Below are 15766 nucleotides of genomic sequence, written 5' to 3'. Positions count from 1 at the left end.
TGGCTCAGTGGTTAGCACTGCTGCCTAACAGCGCCAGGGACCTGGGTTTGATTCCCACCCTGAGTGACTGACTGTCTGTCTGTGCAGAGTTTACATATTCTCCTGGTGTCTGCATGGGTTTCTTCCTGGTGCTCTGGTTTCCTCCCATAATGCAAAGATATGCAGGTCAGGTGAAATGGCCATGGGAAATTGCCCATCATATTAGGTGCATTAGTCAGGGGTAAATGTAGGGGAATGGGTCTGTGTAGGTTGATCGTTGGAGGATTGGTGTAGATTTGTTGAGCCGAATGGCCTGTTTCCATACTGTAGGTAATCTAATCTTTACTGTAATGATGTAGATGAATTATCATTTTGTAAAACATAGCACTGATATGAGTGATTTATCTTTTAATTTGGTTTATATTATGCTTTACAACAGCTTGCTATCTATACAGCGTCTTTTCATTTGACGTCTTTGAAAAAAAAAATCTAATTTATTTATTATAAATAGTGCCACTCATAAGATACCAGTGAAACAGTGTAATATATACAAACACAAATAATATTAAGTGTTATCAACAATGGTTGCAATGACATGTCAAGTGGGGAATTTTAACTGCTAGGGTGGGAGGGTTTCAGTGGATCTGACAGGTCAGAAAAGCAAAAACTGACAGCGTGTCAGGAACCCAACATTAAACCCTCTGCCTTCTGGATTTAACTTGAGCATATTTGGTTACATTCGAGGAATCCTGTGGGACAGACTGTGTTTTTTTTTGTTCTCAATGTGTGCTAATAGGCAGTTGAGTGCATTTTTTTTACCCTCCGTACTTTAATTGTCAGTACAAGGATTTAGTAGGTATAGCAAGAATTGACAGACCTTGGTTATTGACAGGCTGGAAAGCTTTATAAACTAAGAAATGCAAGCTGTTTTCTTCCCTTAGTGAGAGACTTTTACTCACAGGATGTGTTCTGAGAGTGTGCCTTCACCACTTTGGAGGTGATTTCTGAGACTAATCCATTTTATTCCTGCTGCTTTGCAGGTGTTTTTTTTTGCTTTTAATCCATACTTTCCAGCTGTCAGCCTCCTCAGCAGCATAGAGATAGCTTCTGCAGCTCTCACTAAGACCTCTATTGAGGAACAAAATGAAGAACAAAACCAACACCAGTTGTAATAGCAGCACCAATGGCAGGAAGAGGAGCAGCCTTCTCCTTCCTCACCTGTCACCCCAAAGGACAGAGGAAAAGAAAACAGTTGCAGCTTGCAGGAGGTGATACCTTCAACACAGGTTATGCTGCACCAGTGGTCCTTCCTGCACCAGTCTATGAGGAACACTTCCAGGTCTTGTGGAAAGTGAACTGAGATGAGTTGGACAAAGCTTTGACAAAGGGTCAGTTAGACTCTAAACGTCAGCTCTTTTCTCTCCTTACAGATGCTGCCAGACCCGCTGAGATTTTCCAACATTTTCTCTTTTGGTTTGAGATGGGTTGGATTTTAGTCAATGTTCAGATCCCAACTCCAGACTGTGTTCTGGGAGAGGAAAACCTTTGGTGGGATCTTGAAGTTATTTTCAAGGAGGAGGGGAATTAAGAGGGGGTGTGTACAGACCCCATCAGTGCAGAGGGAGAAACTAGTAATACTGGACTAATGAAAGATCAGTGTACTATCAGCAAGTTTTGAGAAGATTTGTAGCACAGGTTGAGGTTCCAGATGTAGGTTTGCTCATTGAACTGGAATCCACATACAGTGTACTATCAGTTTTCAGACAAGCAGATAAAACTGGTCCTGATACCTGTCATACAGGTCATTATAGAGACAGGAAAAACTGCAGATGCTGGAATCCAAAGTAGACAGGTAGGAGGGGCTGGAAGAACACAGCAAGCCCGGCAGCATCAGGAGGTGCAGTCCTGAAGAAAGTTACACCCGAAACATCGACTTCTGCACCTCCTAATGCTGCCTGACTTGCTGTGTTCTTCCAGCCTCCTGCCTGTCTATTGCCTACAGGTCATTATGACAGAAATATTGCTCTTGGAGCCAGTAACATTGGTCAAGGTACTTGTCGCAATGTACCACACTGTAAATATGTATTAATCACACGTTGCTGTCTCTGGTGCTGCCCAAATATATTCTTGTTTTCCCAGAGTCTAACAAACTATATATAAAAGTCTCTAATTGTGCTGCTGAGGGTATATATAGCAATATCAAATGCAACATCATTTAACAGTTTGAAAGAACTTTTATTGAGAATGTCTTCTCTTTACTTTCCTAATGTCGTTTTTTAAGCAACATCCTGTACTTTCTACACTCAACTAGGGCATGTACTGCTTTGAGTCTTTGATGTCTACTATATTCCTTTCTTGCTTCTAGCTTCCTTTCTTTTCCTTATCCAATACTCTATTTCTCTTGAAGTCCATGAACGTGATGTGCTTATTACCATCATGATTCTGCTTAAGCCAGGGGCAACATCAGCATTCTCTGATGCAACTCAATTATCCCAAATGGGAAATTACAGCAGCTTTAACCCTCTCTTCCCTTAATTCTTTGGGAAGACTCAATCTAGACATGGGATACACAACCAGTTTAATCAGTGGCCTTACGATTGACTCACTCTGATATGTTGAATGCAAGCAATATGAGCTTTGCTTGGAGATGGTCCATGTTCCACATTTATCCCATAAAGTCATAATCATCAAATTTGCCAATGCTCTCTTGGAGCCATCAAAGCAGACACACTGCCAGGATGGTGAGACTGCAGCTTATATTTTTTAATGTTCTTCAGTGGTCATAATCCTGAATAACCCTACTATTGACTTTGACCATTATATCTGAGCAAAGTGAATATATGAGATTACGTCATTGCAAATAATTAATTGGCCCAATTAAAAGGATTTAAACCCCAGTGTTATCACCTTCCAATTCCCAGTGGTTTATCTAACTGTGGAGTTCAATGCAGCAACAGGCAAAGTTAAGGAGAAATAACTTCACGTTCATACAGCCAGACTTTGAAAGTCCATATATGAAAGTATGTGAACTAGCCAGTCATTGAACAGTATAGATTGTTGCTGACCAATCAGAATGATGGCTAGGTGTAACTCTGGTCTTAAACTACTTGTGGCGGCGAGTAAAGCACCAAAAGGTCATTGTCCTTATCTGCAGCCAGCACCAGTTTTTGAGGGCTCAGAGACGATAAAAGTCATCTTTGTCGAACTGCAGTCTTTATTGTATCTTGATGGACCCAGGCAAATGTGAGGGAAGATTGTGTAAACTTCTTTTTGCCTTCCCTTGTAACATTTTAATCAAGGAGCAATAATTTTAGTCCTCCACTTAGCAGTTAATTTCAAAAGCCCATATTCAACATCTTTCTCTGTCTTTGTCTTTGTTCATTTCCGTGTGTTTAATGTGGACATGTTTAATGTGACTGTTGGCATCAACTTGCTGCAGAACAGCACTCCTCATATCAGGTTAAAGGGTGATGGACAAGTCCAACAGCTGAGAGGGGCTATTGGTGTAACCCGTGTCTGCGTGGGTTTCCTCCGGGTGCTCCGGTTTCCTCCCACAGTCCAAAGATGTGCAGGCCAGGTGAATTGGCCATGCTAAATTGCCCGTGGTGTTAGGTAAGAGGTAAATGTAGATGTAGGGGTATGGGTGGGTTACGCTTCGGCGGGGCGGTGTGGACTTGTTGGGCCGAAGGGCCTGTTTCCACATGTAAGTAATCTAATCTAATCTAGACCTTGGACAGCTGGTGATCCGATTGGGAGAGGTGTATGCAGAAGGAAATCAAAAGATGCCACAAAGGAGACATGCCCAATGATGACTTGAGAAAATCTAAAATGCAAAGTGGCTATGGCTGCCAGGCCTCTGCAGGGTGGATTGTTTGTGAGCCAGAGCTATGACCCTCAGGCTACTGCAGTGCTAGGGCATAATGATGGAATTAAAGGAGACCCTGCTGCTCCTCCCAACAGCCTGGAGGCCACCTCAGCAGGGACCTGTTAGCCATCTGGAAAATTCAAGAGGTTTACAGTTCATGCAGTCAATAGGTACTGTATTTTAATGGTTTCCCACCATTGATAAGTAAATCGTGGACATTTCCCAGAAGCAGCTAGAAACACAAAAGAACTTCACACCTTTTCAGAATGAAATTTCAATCCTAAGAGAGTTCTTTGTCATCATTGTGCAGATAACATTTGTTTTTAATTCCTGCTGATAGCTAGTCAATATGAGTGAGTATTACATTTTATATGGCAATATCCACTTCTTCAGGTAGCTGTGAGACCTGATCTCTCAATCACCAGTGACATTCATACTGATTCTCTGCTTGCCCCATCCTTCTCTGCAAATATCAGGTGGCAATGGCTGGAGGATTGCCCACAGTTCCCTGCTCTACATGGTGTCTCATGTTCTAAAGCCCTGCAAGGAGAGAAAGAAGAGAGTTGTGAGCATGAGAAATGAAATTGTAATGGGTGGAGGGTGACTAAGAGAGTTGGGTGCGGTAAGTCAATACAATGAGGGTGAGTGTGGTTGGTCAGGTGGGATCTGAAGCATTGCCTCAAAGAAAGGACCGAATGGAGCTACAAGGTATTATAGTTTGAGGAATGCAGTCTGGGCAAGTTTGCGTAGTTAGAGTGACAGAGTTTGCACTTTAATGTGATGTTGCTTACACTTCGTATCCCGATGCAGCCATTGAACCTTTTGAAAGACTATCCAGGACCAAGGCAACACATTCCTGCTGCTCACTTCCTTGGCCAATTCCAGCCATGCATATGTCACCTCCAGGACTCTCAATCACAGAAAACAGGATCTCCATGTGAGCCCAGCTAGACGAGCATCACTAGGAGCTAGCTCTCTCTTGACAGTTACAGAATGCTTCCATTCAGGGTCTCACTGGGTGCTTTAAATAGTGAAGATTCAACAGTGATGTACAGTTTGTCATCACAAATTCTCCCCTTCATACTCCTATACCCTCTCTGATTTGTCCAGAGTTCCGCACTTAGGATACTAATTCCAATGTTCTATTTTAAAACAAAACCACTGACAAACCTACTACTCACACACTTCAGATTCGGAGATGCCAGTGTTGGACTGGGGTGTACAAAGTTAAAAAATCACACAACACCAGGTTATAGTCCAACAGGTTTAATTGGAAGCACACTACCTTTCGGAGCGACGCTCCTTCATCAGGTGACTATCACCTGGTGTTGTGTGATTTTTTTTTAACTTTCAGATTCCTTACCCACTGCCAGCCTCCCTTATTGTGAGTGATCAACATCATAATCTTCAGCCCAGAGTGTTCAGTGTCATCAGTGAGTGAAGCTGCAGGAGGTAGTTGCCATTTTCCTTATTATTTATCTACATTTTCAATCCTCTCAGAGAAGGCATATTTCCTTTTCTTTTGCTACAGATATGGCTGCTATCCTGGTGTCCTCCCACTTCTGAATATGCAGTAAATCTAATCTTAATATCATTGTGTCATTTGAATGTACAGGAGCCTCAACTGTCAGAAAAATGAATGGAGGCAAATTGTGAGCAAAACTTGTGTTCAAATTTTGTTCCCCTGACCTTGTCCGGCTGCTATGTTAAACATTTGAAAGTGTATTTGGACTATCATGAAATTTATAGAGCCCCGGATTTCAGAACTTAGACCCCATTTGCTTGACTTCTTCAGAAAGAAAACATTCAGAAAATGAATTTTCTATGAGAACAACAAATATAAGAAAAATGAATGACAATATATTTTCTCAGAGCTCAAATTATGAAAACTCCTTAATAAGATCCTTGTTCAATGTGTTCAGAAACTGAAAGTTGAATATTGGTCTTAGGAAGGGTTAATACTGAGGAGTATTATAAGTACCAACCAATATGTTGATATAATTTAGATTTATGGCAGAACCGCTTGGGATTTCAAAGAATCCCTACAGTGTGGAAGCAGGTCATTCAGCTTTTTGAGTCCATATCACCCCTCTCTTGAGCATCCCACCTATATTTCACCCCCCAACCTATTCCTGTAACCCTGCATTTCCCAGGGCTAATACACCTAACCTGCAAATCCCTGGACATTATGGTCAATTTACCATGGACAATCCACATAACCTGCACAACTGCCTATGGGAGGAAACCAGAGCACCCAGAGGATATAGCATCTCAGAGGAGTAAGATCAAACATCCAGCTCTTATATTGTTTCACTGTAGTCTGTAACTAATCACTAGCATTCAATAAACTAGTTCTTGTTCAATGTTAGGTGTCTCTTCTAGTTGTATCAATAATTGAGTTTCTGCACCACAACAGCTCAAGCAAGCTGCGTAGATTCCTACACTTAAAGATGATGCTGGAAGCAAGCCTACCACATGGTGAGATACAAAGATAGATCGCCGCACATATGACATGGCGGTCAGTGGGACAAATTTTATTTAGTGCGCCTCATACAACATGGTAGCAGTGACAAACATCTGAAGATTTTCCAGTATCTTCAGACTCAGCTTTAAGTCACTTTATCAAGCAGTTAGCAGCATGGAACAGCTAAGCAATTAACACCTTATAAATAAAATCTTCAAATTATGACTCAATAAAGAAAAATCTACAGTCAATCATACAGACCCATTTCTACAAAATAAAAGCCTTCTAAACAAGGAAAGTAAATAATTCAAGGAGAATTGAGGAGAAATAATATTGGTCAGAAAATTTCATTTCGGAGATAGACCAAATACAGTGCAAAATTGAGCATTTTTATGAGATGGAATTCTTTCCAAAATAGATACTAAATCAGAAGCCTAGCAATTTAATCCACTTCTGTATGCAATTGAGAATATAGTTGATGACATTTACAGATCAAAAAAATGTAAAAGAAGCAACAGATAATTTTGAAGAAACACAAAAAAGTTTTGACAATTACTTTTATCTCAGAATAAATGCATTTTTTAAAAGAACAGATTTAAAAGAAGAGTTCAACATTCAGGAGAATCCATTAATAATATTAATGATTTCTATGGTATTAATGAAAAAAATGTAGCAATACTGATTTTTAAAGTCTGAATTCATAAAAAAAGACTTATAGGAATTGCTGATGAGACTTGGCAGGATATATTACGATCCATAGAAGATCTGACTGTAGACAAAGCTATTAAGGTGTTACAAAAGCAGAAGTCTGGTTCAACACAAATTAATCCTACGAGAAGAAGTCCAATTTGGCACAGAAGACCAACAGATTCCATTCAGTCCTTAAGGTATAAAACAAATGATACATATGAAAAACCAGTGCAATGCGGAGGTCAGACAGGAAATACTAAAAGTCCTTGTCAGCACTGTGGAGCAAAGAAACCTCATGAACACAAACTTTAAGATGCAAAGGTAGTTTATTAAAACTGAATGTTTTATCTGTCATACAATAGGTCATTCTCAAAAAATGTGCCAAGTGGGAGACAGTTTCAGAAAGGCAAGAAGTCAACGATCAAACTAAATGAATAGGTTATTGAGGTAGAGCAGTATAAAAGAGAAGAAAAATATAAACAATCCCTGGAGGAAATATGAAATGTACACTTTACATTTTGGTAAGCTGGTAGTAATGCTAATAGCCATCTCACTTAAATGTAGGCAATAGAATGAGTATCACTATAGAATCATTGACTACAAAAAACACCTTTGGCACATTGGGTCTGTATCAATAAAACTAGTCTAAATCTACACTAGTCACACTTTCCAGCACTGGAAGCAAGCCTACCACATGGTGAGATACAAAGGTAGATCGCCGCACATATGACATGGCAATCAGTGGGACAAATTTTATTTAGCACACTCATTCAACATGGTGCACTTCCTTATCCTTGAATATTATGACTTTTCAAGTGCCCATTCAAGTATTTTTTTAAAACTTGAGGTTTCCTATCTCAACTGTCCTCCCAGACAGTGCATACCAGATTCTCTCAATCCTCTGGGTGAAAAGATTTTCTTCAAATCCCTTCTAATCCTCCTGCCCTTCACCTTCACCCGCTTGTTATTGACCTTTCAACTAAAGGGAACAGCTACTTCTTATCCAACTGCCTATGCCTCTCGTAATCTTATGCACCTCAACCAAGTCCCCACCTCATTCTTCTCTGCTCTAAATAAAATACTATATCATCAGATAGTGAGCCATTGTTAAGAAAATATGGTCTACAGCCAATAACAGTGCAACTACATGGTTCAAGAGGCATAGCACTTTAAATTAAAGGATTATTATGAGCTAACTCTCCATCATAGGTGTTGCCAAATAGCAGAAAACCTATACTTATTTCATAATGAAGAGTTCACATTCATTGACACCCATACCACAAGGACGCCCTCAAAATGTTGTTTTGTTTCTTTTCCTGCATCTCAGTGTACTCACTGGTTCTACAGTTGAGGTGGAGGGAGCCTGCTCAGACGTACCAAAGATCATCTTACTGTGGGCAAGGAGACTCTCCTCAGCTTCAATTTCCAAGGATTGGAGGGAGGCAGGCAGGGTGGAAGTGAGGGCCTGGCCACATCTGAAGTGCCGTGGCAGGTGATTCCTGAGAGGTCTGTGTGTGGTGCTTCCTTGACTTTTTACCTCCTGTTCCCTATTTCTTTGTTGCCATGAGGATGGAGTACAGGTGTTTGCGCCTCTCTAGCAGAACCTGAGTACTGGCCTGGCTCTCACAGCAACCACCAACCTCTTCATGGAGGCAGACAGACAATCAGATATTTGAGACACCTGGGTCTCCACAGTGTAGCTGCACTACTGCAGCCTCTGTACTCTGAGGGTCATTGCCTGCCACATCCATGTCTGCTACTTCTGTTTCTCCCCGAGCATGTGGAAAAACTCCTTGATTACCGAAACCTTTAGAGTCCTCTTTCTTGCTGGAGGCCAAGGAGGTGCCTGGTCCCTGACAGTCCTCAGAGTGACAGAGGCCTGGGGGAGCTTTCTTCCTCAGTCAGTTGCGGAGGTGTCAGAGTGAGATGCTGACCAGCTTGTGCTCCCAAACTTTCTAAGGCTAACATTCTACCAGGGTGCCAGTACCTGAGCTGTTGTGGGTTGCAGGAAGCAGCCTTCACAATGTTTTCACTGAGGTCTCGGTACTCTTGTCCTCAAGGAGCTGACTTCTGGCAGAGCAACCCATTTCTCTACTAAGGTCATAGCCATCCCATTGGTACCTGCAAGACATGAGGGAGAGAAAGTATAATGGCCTGGCTCAGAGTGGTGTGCAGTGAATGACACTGAGAACAGTATTAATTTCTGTGCCAAATAAAGTAATAAAATTGCAAAAATAATGAACTGTGCTTATATCTGTCATGCTCGGTAATGAATAATGGAGTGTAATGCATAATGGTATTTACATTGTTGGTGTGACATGGATATCTCATCATCCCCTTGGATCTCAGTCTTCTACGAGGGAAAGGAATCTCTCTGCATAGGTAGGTGTTTGTGTCAGATTTCGGGTACTCCTTCAGTCTGTTCTTCTCTCCTATAGTGTGCTGTCTTCTCCTGTAATGAGAAAAAAAGAAGGATTGAGTGAGATGAAACTGAGTGGTACATCTATTAATGCTGATGCAGATGGTCTAAAGGTGGTGAGGAGTCCCAGGTGAGTGAGGCGGTAACGCAGAATCCCAGCAGGATTAGTATTGTGGAGGGGAGCTGGGGGCAACCAAAAACAATTAAGTGACCACGTAGCAGCCAATAGTAAGAATAGTCAGCACTAACCTTAATGTGAGATAGGTCCAGTAGCAGTGATAGAATGGGTGTGAGGGAGCAGAGAGAAGAGTATGGCACTTGCCCTGGCACAGTGGAAAAGTCATTGATCTTCTTCTGTCACTACCAGCTATTCCTCCAGACTGTGGAGACCAAATTGACCGGAGTGGTGACCTTGGATCAGGCTGCCAAGGTCTGGTGGTGTGACTTAATCTGCTGGTCCTCAGGGAGGAGGGCATCCTCATTAGGACTATCTTATCCATCAGGACCTCCGGGTACCTGTCTGAGAATCGGGCACCAATTTCTCCAAACATCTTCTGCAACATCTTCTCCAACATCTTCTGCATGAATGTCCGTCAATGAGTAAGGCCACATCAGACTGTCAGCACTCGTCTGAGTGCACTGCAGTCTTTTAAAGATGATGTTGCTACCAGTGATGCTGGTTTTATTTTGGCAGATATTGGTAAGTAGCCAGCTCTTCTGGGAACAGTAAAATGGGGCTGGAATCAGGTAAGAGTGACGCCATTGAGGCAGGATGGGTATTTAATGAGGCAAATTGGTCATATAAGGCTAGAGAACTCACTAAGCCTTCCAGCAGGATGCCCTCAAAAACATGGCCACACTGACTTTTAGCCCCAAAAACATTTTTTTAGCCCCATTTGTGTCGATCTGTGTTATCAAAGACATGTTCCTTTCAACTTTCATCAGTTCATCAAAATGTATCTTGTCTCGTTTCTCAGAAATTTCCTTGTCCTGTAATGTTTTCCTTTTTTCGCATCTATTGGTGAGTGATTCAGCCTTACGTCCATCAGTAAGTTTGACTTTAGTCTGCAAAGTGAACCCATCTGGAACAGTGTTAAGAGCATTACAGCTGAGAGAGGTTTGAGAGAGATTTGTTTGTCCTCCGCTTGGCAGAGGACATTGCAAGGAACCATTTAATTGCCCATTTAAAGGCCTCTATTTGTAGCAGGTCAGGAACGTTGTCCAGGGGCCTTCCAATCACAGATTTAATTGGAGCTTGAATAACAGGCTCCATACCCCTACTCTCCCATCTGATTAAAGGCCCTCTCTTCACCACCAAACACTCAGAGAAGAAAGCATTGTGTTCCACTGATTTTGTGGAATATTGTATGACCAATATATTCTGTTACTGTTCCTAATATACAGATAATAATAAAATCAGTTGAACAAGATATAATGAGAAGAATCATATGTAATTTTCAATCTTTTATCTCATTCATTACATTGCCTTTGCCATGAAACAGAGTTTGAAAGAAACAATCAGTAATTAGGATACCACAGCAAAATATAAGACATAACAGAAGATAACCTTGTTTTATACATCATAGAATCCCTCCAGTGTGGAAACAGGCCCTTCAGCCCAACAGGTCCACACCAACCCTTTGAAGAGTAACCCAGCCAGACCCATTCCCCTACTACTCTACCTTTACCCCAGACTAATGCACCTAACCTACACATCCCAAAACACTATGGGCAATTTAGCATGGCCAATTCACCTAACCTGCACAGCTTTGGATTGTGGGAAGAAATCCACGCAGACACGGGGAGAACATGCAAACTTCACACAGACAGGCACCCGAGGTGGGAATCAAACCTGGGGGTCTGGCGCTGTGAGGCTGCAGTGCTAACCACTGAGCCACTGTGCTGCCTTTATATTCACACTATTCAAAAAAACGTGTTTCAAAATTATAGGTAAAAATCACACAACACCAGGTTATAGTCCAACAGGTCTATTTGGAATCACCAGCTTTCAAAGCGCTGCTTCTTCACAACCACCTGATGAAGGAGCAGCGCTTCGAAAGCTAGTGATTCCAAATAGACCTGTTGGACAATAACCTGGTGTTGTCATTTTTAACTTTGTCCACCAGTCTAACACTGACACTTCCAAATTCAAAATTATACAACAGTTTGCAGATTATAACTTGGTCTCATGAGTACGTTTGATGTTCTGAGGTTTTAATAGAAATCATAAATTTTTCAGATATTTTTGGAGTAAGGCACTCACAGTGCTCTCTGTTCTGTCTGATGACAACATTTTAACTGTTTTCTGTTCATTAAAAGTCCTCGATTTAGCAGTCCTGGTAAAATATAGCAATGATCTTTAAAGAAATTATTGTTTTCAGTCACACATCAAAGATTCCTTCGTGCTGCCATATTGCGTCACATTAATAAATTCTGGGATTCTCAACCATTTTGTTTCAGAGGCATACTTGTCTTTTTAAAAAATATAGTGCAACTATTCAGTAAAACTATTACTTTCTGTATCAAATAAAGTACTAAAATTGCAAAAATAACTAACTGTGCTTACGTCTGTCATGCTTGGTAATTGGAACATTTCAAAGATTGGTTGGCCAATATTACAGTGGTTGAGGTATATTTCCATGTTCTGTACAAATAAAACTAAAATTGAAATAGCAATCTTCTTAAGTGCTCAATTTTGTAGGTGCATGGTAGTGTTACATTATTCACACAGCCAACATATTTTCTTTTATTTGCTGATGGGATGTGGGCATCACTGTCTGGCCAGCATTTATTTCCTGTCCCTAATTTCCCTTGAGAAGATGGTGATGAGCTGCCTTCTTCTACTGCCACAGTCCATGTGCTGTTGGTAGACTTTAGTGAAGGAATTCCAGGATTTTTGTCCCAGTTACAGTGAAGGAACAGTGATATATTTCCAAGTCAGGATGGTGTGTGCCCGAGAGAGAACTTGTAAGTGGTGATTTTCTCATGTATCTGCTGCCCTTGTCTTTCCAGATGGAAATGGTACTGTCTAATGATCTTTCTGCAGTGCATCTTGTAGATAACATTCACTGCTGCTACTGAACATTGTGGTGAAGGGAATGGATGTTTGTGGATGTGGCTCCAATCAGGCGGGCTCCTTTCACTTGCTTATTCAGTGTTGTTAGAGCTGCACCCATCTAGGCAAGTGGGGAGTATTCCATCACTGTCCTGACTTGTGCCTTGTAGATTATGACTAGGCTTCGGAGAGTCAGAAGGTCAATTACTCATCACATCATTCCTAGGCTCTGACTTGCTTTTGTAGACACAGTTTATGTGGCGAGTCCAGTTAAGTTTCAGTTCAATGGTAACCACCCAGGATATTGACAGCAGGCGATTCAATGATGGTAATACCATTAAATGTCAAAGGGCAGCGGTTACATTGTCTCTTATTGGAGATAGTCATTGCCTGGCTTTTGTGTGGAGCGAATGTTTCCACTTATCAACCCAAGCCTGGATATTGTCCAGACCTTGTTGCATTTGAATATGGACTGCTTCAGTATCTGAGGAATCACAAATGGTACTTAACATTGTGCATTCATCAGCGATCATCCCCAGTTCTGACTTTATACTGGAGGGAAGCTCACCTGACAAAGCAGCTGATGATGATTGGGCATAAGACAATATCCTAAGGGACTTCTGCAGAGATGTCCTGGAGTTGAAATGACTTATGACTTCTGTAGAAAGTCTGCTTCCTGATTACCATTGCTTCCAGTTTTGATGGGGATACTTGGTTAAATATGTTTGGTCAAATGTGGCTTTGATGTCAAGGGCTGTCATTGTCACTTTACCTCTGGAATTCACTTTTTTTTGTCCATATTTGAACCAAGGCTGGAATAGGTCAGGAGCTGGTGGATCCCAAATTGGGCTTCATTGAGCAGGTTATCACTGACCAGGTGCTACTTGATAGCACTGTTGATGAAACCACACTTTTCATCACCTTATTGATGATCGACAGTAGACTGATGGGTGGTAATTGGTGGGGTTGAATTTGGACTCCTTTTTGTGTACACGACATATCTGGGCAATTTTTCACATTTGTTGGTAGATAGCAGTACTGGAATAGCTTGGCTAGAGGAGTGGAAAGTTCTGGAGCACAAAAGTTCAGTACTATTGCTGGCATATTGTCAAGGCCCTTTGCAGTATTCAATACTTCCAATTATTTCTTGATATCACATGGAGTAAATTGAATTGACTAAAGACTGGCATATGAGATGCTGGAGGAGACTGAGATAGATCATCCACTTGGCACTTCTAGCTGAAGATTGTTGTGAAAGATTCAGCTTTATCTTTTTTATCTTTTGCAAGATGCACTGGGATTTTCCATCATTAAGGATGGGGATATTTATGGTGCCTCCTCCTCCAGTGAGCTGTTTAATTATCCACCACCATTCACAACTGGATGTGGCAGGACTGCAGAGGTTAGATGTGACCCGTATGTTGCAGGATTGCTTAGCTTTGTCTATCGTTGCTGCTTATGTTACTTAGCATTTAAATGGTTCTGTTTGGTAGCTTCACCGCATTACAACTAATTTTTGGCCATAATGCTGCTCCTAGTATGCCCTCCTGCACTTTCCATTGAATCAAGATTGACCCCTGGCTTGATGGAGATGGTTGAGTGGGGGCTATGCCAGGCCATGAGGTTGCAGATTGTGTACTGCAGTTCTGCTGCTATTAATGGCTCACAGCACCTGATGGATCCCCAGTCTTGAGTTGCTAGATATGTTCAAAGTCTGTCCCATGTAGGACAGTGACAGTGCCGCACCACATGATGGAGGGTGTTCTCAATGTGAAGGTGGGACTTCATCTCTACAAGAACTATGTGGTGGTCACTCTTACCAATACTGTCATCGACAAATGCATCTGCAGTCAGCAGATTGGCAAGGATGAGGTCAGCATGTTTTCCCTCTTGTTGGTTCTACACCATCTCCCGTGGACCCAGTCTAGCAGCTATGTCCTTTAGAGTCCAACCAGCTCAATCAGTAGTACTGCTGCTGAGTCACTCTTGGTGACATTGAAATTCCCCATCCAGAATACATTTGTGTCCTTTCCACCCTCAGTGCTTTCTCCAAGTGTTGTTCAACATTGAGAAGTACAGATTCATCAAACAAAGGGAGGTCAATATGTGGTAATCAGCAAGAGATTTCTTTGCCCATTTTTAACCTGAAACAATGAGACTTCTTGGGGCTGGGAGTCAATTTTGAGGACCCTCAGGGCAACTCCCAGGTGACGGTGGTGTCTGAGACATTGTCAGTGAGGTATGATTCTGGAGTATAACCATGTCAGGCTGTGGCTTGACTAGTCTATGAGACAGCTCTCCCAATTTTGGCACTATCCCCCAGCTGTTCATAAGGAGAACTTTGCGGGGTCAACAGGTGCTTTAAATTCTTTGCTGAAACTTTGCAGTGCTTGATACAACTGAATGGTTGCTTGGCCATTTCAGAGGACAGTTGAGAATCAGCCACATTTGCTGTGGCTCCAGAGTCACATACAGGGCACACTAGGTGAGGATAATAGATTTCCTCCCCTGAAGGATATTAGTGAACCAGATGGGATTTCCTGATAATCAACAATGGCTTCATGGTCATTCGTAGATTCTTAATTCCAGATGTTTATTGAATTGAAATTCCACCGTCTGCCGTGCTGGGATTTGATCTCGGATTCCCAGTACATAGGATTAATAGTCCAGATTTAATAATACTACTAGGCCATTCTTGAGCCTGATGGTTGAACCTGATAAAGGAATCATATTGAATTAAAAGCCAAATACTGCAAATGTTGGATATCTGAAATTAAAATCATAAGAAATATTAAGAGAAGCGAAGTTAACATTTTGAGTTGAATATGACTCACATTTTGAAGTACAAAGAAGTTTCAGGGTGGAATCTTCCTTGTCCGATGAGAAAAGTCACTTATTTTAGTGTTGGATCATGAGGTGGCAGTGACTATCTGTTTGAATCATTAACTACCTATTTTGAGTTGATTGAAAATGCTGCCAAGATCTTTCCTGCAGCAAATCTGTTCCCTGCAATAACCAGACTGACAGGTGCCTCAGGGGGCTCAGTAACAAGGCTTCTTATTCTAACTCCTCCTATCAGGGCTGCATTGATCAACTGGCCACAGAAAGTTTCTCCTCCACAGAATTGGCCTGTCAACTGTAGCCAAAGTTTCTTTTATTTTAAATCCCATTTTTTGCTTACACACTGCTAATGGCTTATAACTTTCTCCTTGACCCTTGGAATTGATGAATTCCTGGCTATGTACTTCTGAATTAACTGGCAGTAAGTAGTTAGAAAACTCAATGTTTTCCAAA

The 15766-nt window shown here is 41.6% G+C and overlaps 1 long non-coding RNA gene across 1 annotated transcript in view; it reads left to right on the top strand.

The window, feature by feature from the left end:
- LOC140491452 (uncharacterized) overlaps positions 1-15766 on the top strand; it is a 73067-nt gene that overhangs the window by 20791 nt on the left and 36510 nt on the right. The gene's annotated exons all lie outside the window — the stretch shown is intronic.

The sequence above is a fragment of the Chiloscyllium punctatum genome, chromosome 19, assembly GCF_047496795.1.
Source record: "Chiloscyllium punctatum isolate Juve2018m chromosome 19, sChiPun1.3, whole genome shotgun sequence".
NCBI classification, from domain to species: domain Eukaryota; kingdom Metazoa; phylum Chordata; class Chondrichthyes; order Orectolobiformes; family Hemiscylliidae; genus Chiloscyllium; species Chiloscyllium punctatum.
This window is presented reverse-complemented; position numbering and strand designations above follow the sequence as displayed.